General features: G+C 33.7%; 1 long non-coding RNA gene across 1 annotated transcript; it reads left to right on the top strand.

Moving 5' to 3' along the window:
- The first annotated feature begins 2,494 nt into the window (after nucleotides 1-2,494).
- LOC127720742 (uncharacterized) lies at nucleotides 2,495-4,473 on the top strand. Its single transcript, XR_007990979.1, has 2 exons — nucleotides 2,495-2,894; nucleotides 3,750-4,473. It is a non-coding gene; the product is annotated as an uncharacterized LOC127720742 (long non-coding RNA).
- The last annotated feature ends 1,902 nt before the right edge of the window (nucleotides 4,474-6,375 follow it).

Below are 6,375 nucleotides of genomic sequence, written 5' to 3' on the forward strand. Positions count from 1 at the left end.
ACTTTGTCGTCTGTATAAAAGTAAGGAGATGTGGTATGATTGCCTATGAGACAACTATCCACCAAAGTTCAAATGAAGTGGATGTAAGCAATTAAAGGCAACCGTACGGCCTTCAACAATGAGAAAAACCCATACCGTATAGTCGGCTATAAAAGGCCCCGACTTGAAAAATATGAAACAATTCAATTGAGAAAACTAACGTCCTAATTTATAACAAAACAATTTACGAAAAACAAATATGACAGACATGAACAAACGACAACCACTGAACTACAGGCTCCTGATTTGGGACAGGCACATAAAGAATGTGGCGGGGCTAAACATGTTTGTGAGCGCCCAACCCTCCCCCTAACCTGGGACAGTTGTGTAACCGCACAACATAAGAACAAACTATAAAAATCAGTTGAAAAAGGCTTAACTCGTCAGATCGATACAAGGAAAAACATCAAACAAAAACACAGACAGGACGTGGCAGGGTATATATCCATCCCTCATCCCTAATAACAAAAAAGATACTAATTACAGATCTGAGAGTACTTGCAGTTACTGACAGCTAGTTCAAAGCCAATAACAACTAATAAAAAAAAATCATGTATCTAAGACTAAAATATCAATCAGTACTCATCCAACATCCAATGGATTTAGTGTAAAGACGACATTATCAGTCAGAAAAAGACATGACCTTGTGCAATGCCAAAATATATGTATCGACAGATTGTGGTACCGTGAAAGTACATATGTGTTATATTTAGTATGGTTTTAATTTAATAATAAGAAAACCAATATGCATACCAATAAAAACAATGTTCAAAGATTTAATTACAGTGTTGAATAGGTAACCTTTTAGAATAAGTTTATTTAAAGAATTGACAAGTTTACCAGAATTGTATCTACATTGTGCTTATCATCAACGGCATTATAATATTACGACGTGTTCCACTTATATATGATAGAACAGGGACTGTTCACAAATCAGAATCTCCTGTTTTGTCTAAATGATATCCATGTTGCTTATGCTTTTGTTATGTGTTTTGCTATTTTTTTTTCAATTTCTTTGTTATTTCTGTCGGTATCGGTCTCATTTATATTTTGTTCCTGATGTTAGAGATTAACTTTTGAAGTCTGACACTTCTCCATGGCTAACCACAAAGAAACTTTACTGGGTATGAAATTCCTGGGATTAAATGTAATTATCATCAGTTGAAGATAACAAGAGACGTGTAAAACACATGTATATATCCAGTTTCAAGATCATTTTGTTGTTGACTGAATACCATGTTATAACACACACTTTCGCTTTGGTCATAAAGAATCAAGGTATGAACATTGACATATGCCTATGACTAATGACTTTGCTGATGTCCTATACCTAGATTGATTGATTGGTTGGTTGTGTATACCGTCACTTTCACCACTCTTGGATATATCGTGACGGTCAGTTTTTATTGGTGAAGGAAGCTGGAGTATCCGTAGAAAATCCTACCCCTAGACAAGAGACATTTATCAACATTTCATAGTATGGTGCATACTCAACTGCTATGAATAATTAACGTATTTATAAAAGCGAAGCACGACATGTGTCACTACTAGGGCGGCAGGAACTGTTTACCGTTCCGAAGCACGTTAGTTCTACATCGGTGTTTTGGTTGGGTTTCTGCTGCTCCGTCCACGTATTTTTTTTATATGTTCTGCTGTTTGTCTTAACATAATTTGTCATTGTTATGTGTTCCTTCGACATAGGTTGTTGCCTTCCTCAATGGTAATTTTTTGTAATTGAGACCCCTTGGTTATATAGCTTCCTTTTAAGCAGACACCCTTTTTAAAGAAAATTAGTTGGAACGCAAGCCCTGGGATATCTTATTAACTGGAAAATAAATACTTCACATTAGGGGCTGCTGGAATATTGCTCAATAGAATTGAAAAGTTTTCATGAAAAAAATTGAAATCCTGTCCTGTTTAGTTCTCAACTGACCCAAATTGCCATTTTATATACGCAAGTCTAGATATGAAACAGACTTAACTGTTTTTCCTTTGTTATCCTTATATTTCATGCTAAATTAGATAGAAACCAAGCTTTAATTGTTCAGTCAGAGGATATCACAATTATAGCGGAATGTTCAAGGTCATTAATAGCTTTAATCATTCTTCGTGAGAGGCTAATGTATGAAATATATATGATAGGAATAACAGAAAAAGTCATTAAGGAGAGATGCAAAGTTGGTTCAAATTGACCTACCATCGCTCTGTTGAAAATACGTCCATTAAACGTAACAGATATGGTTCAGACATCAACTAAAAAGTCACACATTTTAAATTTTTTTTTTCTTTTTTGTAAAAATAAGGAGATGTGGTATGATTACCAATGAGAACTATCCACCTGAGTTCAATGACGAAAATAAAAGCAGTTATATAGGTCACCAAACGGCCTTCAAAATTTAGTCAGCTATAAAAGGTCCCGACATGAAAAATGTGAAACAATTCAAACGAGAAAACGTGTTTGGTTCTTGTTGGATTTGTTTTTTACCATTTTATTGATAAATTGACTGGTGTTTGTTTAACGTCCAATATAAAATACTTTAAAAAACAAAAATCAGTAAAGTACTGATTATATTTAATACTGTCATAAACTTCATATTATGAGTGTAAACAGCTCCCACATGTTTACGGAAACACTTAAAGGGTACTGAGGCATGCAACCGCAGACAGATTGAGACGTTCTGCTGCAAAAATATTGCACTATTTCTTCACATTGGCTAGACATATACAATTAAAGAAGGTTGGGATACAAGTTTGTGTATGAATTATTCCGCTGGTGCACTATAAAATAACTTTTGCAAAACAAAGTTGCTTTACAAGCATAATATCATAATTCGAACAGACATCGTATTTAAACAGTAAGTTTTTACAATGTATCATAACTATTTATAAAGTATAAATTTCAGCTTAGTTTTCGCAATGCTATGATTATCAAGCATCATGTTGTTGCTTTCTGTTGCTTTCGTTGCTTTTTCACCAGTTAGAGTTTTGAAAAGACCAGAAAAGCTATAGATGTATAACTAAGATATTTGAAGGAATAGTCAACATGCGTCAATTGTTGGGAAAATTATCTGCGGAAAGGAGTAGTCTATTTCAATTAAGTTTCCTAACCATATGAGTTGTTTTGTTTATTTCGGACAATACAGATCTTTACTTCAAAATTAAATAAAACATTTGAGTGTGGTTTAGAATGTCCTCTTTTTGTTGTTGAACAATACTCGATAATTTCAAAATCTTGCAAAATTGCAGGTTTGATGCATTTCAGTGTTAAGAATTAGGCTTTATGTTTAGACATTTAACATATTTTTTTTTACAACCTGGAAATGTCCTTAGGAGGAGATGATACTGTAAATTTAAGTAAAGATGGAAAACTTTTAAAAAAATGAACCTTGAAATAATTTCAGAGGAAATAAACTTCTTTTTTTTTTAAATATTCTGTATAAATCATGTACAGTTTTATTTTCTTTGGGTTGTTGGGTTTCTGTCTTTTACGTTTATCTGACATGTCATTTTTGTATATCTGACTGACCTTTGGAAGAACGATAACCAGATTGCACTGGCCGTGTTTCCGGTTGTAATGCTATTGATTCATTTCTCACTTTAAAGATTGAAATTTAAAAACTTATAAAAATAAGCATGGAGAAAAATAAAGATTGAAAGAAAACATATGCAGCAACTAGTTTATCTTATATTTAACTTATTTTTCGTTTCAGTCGGACACAAAATATATAAACTGGGAACCAATATAGAGAAATGACCACGTTTCTTATCAAACACAAGGCCAGTGGAAAGTTTCTTCATCCAAAAGGTGGCAGTAGCAATCCTGCTAACAATACTAATTTGGTTCTACACAGCGATATTCATGAAAGAATGTACTTCAAGTTTGATGTTGTTGATGAACGATGGGGATATATTAAACATGCTGCAAGTGGGAAAATTGTCCATTCCTTCGGCGGAAAAGCTGACCCACCAAATGAAACCAATTTGGTTCTGCATCAAGACCGTCATGATCGGGCACTATTCGCCATGGATTTTTTCAACGACAATATTAGACACAAAGCGGGAAAATACATCCACCCGAAGGGTGGATCAACGAATCCACCAAATAATAACTTAACAGTGATGCATGGAAATAAACATGCAGCTATGGAATTCATTTTTGTTTCGCCAAAAAATAAAGACAAACGCGTTTTAGTCTATGCCTAAAATTTATCATTGAAATGGACAAAACAGATTTATACTTAGCTTGCTTAATCGTTAGCTTGCTAAAACGTTTTTTTTTATATATATAATGAACTAGAAGGTTTTGACATTGCTTGCTAAAGTGTTCGCTATAAATGAACAACACGGATTTAGAAACTGCTCGGTTAAATGTTTGTTTCACTTTGTTTTTATTCTTCATATATAATAAATAATACACAGTCGAATACAATCGCATTCATGAATCTTTTTAAATTTATGCAGTTCGCCTTACCAATAACGGTTTATTCGTAACATGTGTTAAATACGCACATTCTGTTTCTGTTCATCACGGGGTATATCGTGTATATAAGTAGAAGAAAGAAAGCAACATGAATAATATGAAATTAAGAAGATGTGGTAGGCGTAGATGCTGCAACGCTAGGTCACCGTACGACCTTCAATAATGATCAAAACCCTTACCACATAGCAAGCTATAAAAGGCTCTGACATTGAACATATATAACATGAACAATTCAAATTAGAAAACAAACGGTATTTTTTGCAAGGAAACTCTCGTCTGCGTCGAAAAAAATGGTCATTTTATTAATTGAAGTATAAAGATACTGTAATATGTCGACAACATTGGACCATTATTAAACAAAATGCATAATTGAGTCGTTAAAATGTTTATCCACTGTTAAAGTCATCCGTTGACATGTTTGATTAGGTACGACTCCAAGGGAGTGAAAAATTTTAGTAAGTTTTTATTCCGTATAAAAAAAGGAAGATTACGGAGTACTTAAGAATATATGTGTCTATAGATAATCGTCAGTTGAGGACCAAACATTCCGAAAGGTTTTGCAAATACGGCAAATTTAATCTCTTCCTTGGGTAGAAAATCCTTAGCATTTTAAGAAATTCAAAGTTTTGCAAACAGTTTTAAATTCATTAATATTACCATATCAATGATAATTCATGTCAACACAGAAGTGCTGACTACTGGGCTGGTGATACCCTCGGGGATGAAACCTCCACCAGCAGAGTCATTGACCCAGTGGTTGTAAAAAAACCTCATTAAAGATACTAGGTTTGAATTTTGTACGCCAGACGCTCGTTTTGTATACAAAAGACTCACAAGTGACTCAGGTAGTTGACTATCACACTGTTTATTATTGATGCGCAATGATTAGAAACACGGTATTGGCAGTATTTGGCCACAGCTTTATTATAAGATTATAAACACATATAACTAGGTAAACAGTCAAGATATATATATGTATAGTAAATAGATATTTGAATGAACGTAGTCACCTTTCATATTGGCAAACTACGACACGATAACTAGATAACTAAATAGATAAATAATTATAAGATATATATATATAGTAAATAGATAATTATTTAAACGTAGTCACCTTTCATATTGGCAGACTACAAAAAGATAACTAGATAGATAACTAGATAACTAATTATTTACAATAAATGAAGCATCCAATTAAATGAATCCTGGGAAACAGAGATTCGTAAATTTTTGTGTGGTGGTCCTGGGATACAGAGACCCACAATATCAAATGTTTTGGATGCTGAATGAAATATGACGCCAAATGACGCATATTTAAAGGAAACGCAGCGAAATGTGCCAAATTGACCAAGACAGTCATAAATGACTGTCGGGTCAACCGCCATTTAAAGCGGATTGAGCTGCGTAGAAGCTGTGAGCCAAATACAATATAAAGGACTCATATATTTAAACCCTAACGATAACTGAATTCTAATGAATATCATGCAATTTCTTAATACACATTGTGGAAAGTATGTGGTGTGTAGACAAGAAAGGCTTCTACTGCGCCTTGAAATGTGGTAAGCCAAATGTATTACCAATATGAGTCAAATGTTCACCATCTTGGCATTTAAATATGGAATTGGGAGATTCATCGGAGTATCGTATGTATTGATTGCAATATCCCCCTTGACGAATGATCAAACTAGCCAGCCAGCTGATTATCCTCTTTCTGGTTCTAATCATTGTTTCTGTTACTACGGAATAATGTCATGTTTGTTTGGCAAACTTAAGACCACAACAATCTGATATTCAGTAAAAGAACAGAAACTATATTCACAGTATTTTCCCACATCTTATATGTTATACTCCTGTCG

Source organism: Mytilus californianus, unplaced genomic scaffold (assembly GCF_021869535.1).
Source record: "Mytilus californianus isolate M0D057914Y unplaced genomic scaffold, xbMytCali1.0.p SCAF_11, whole genome shotgun sequence".
Lineage (NCBI taxonomy): Eukaryota > Metazoa > Mollusca > Bivalvia > Mytilida > Mytilidae > Mytilus > Mytilus californianus.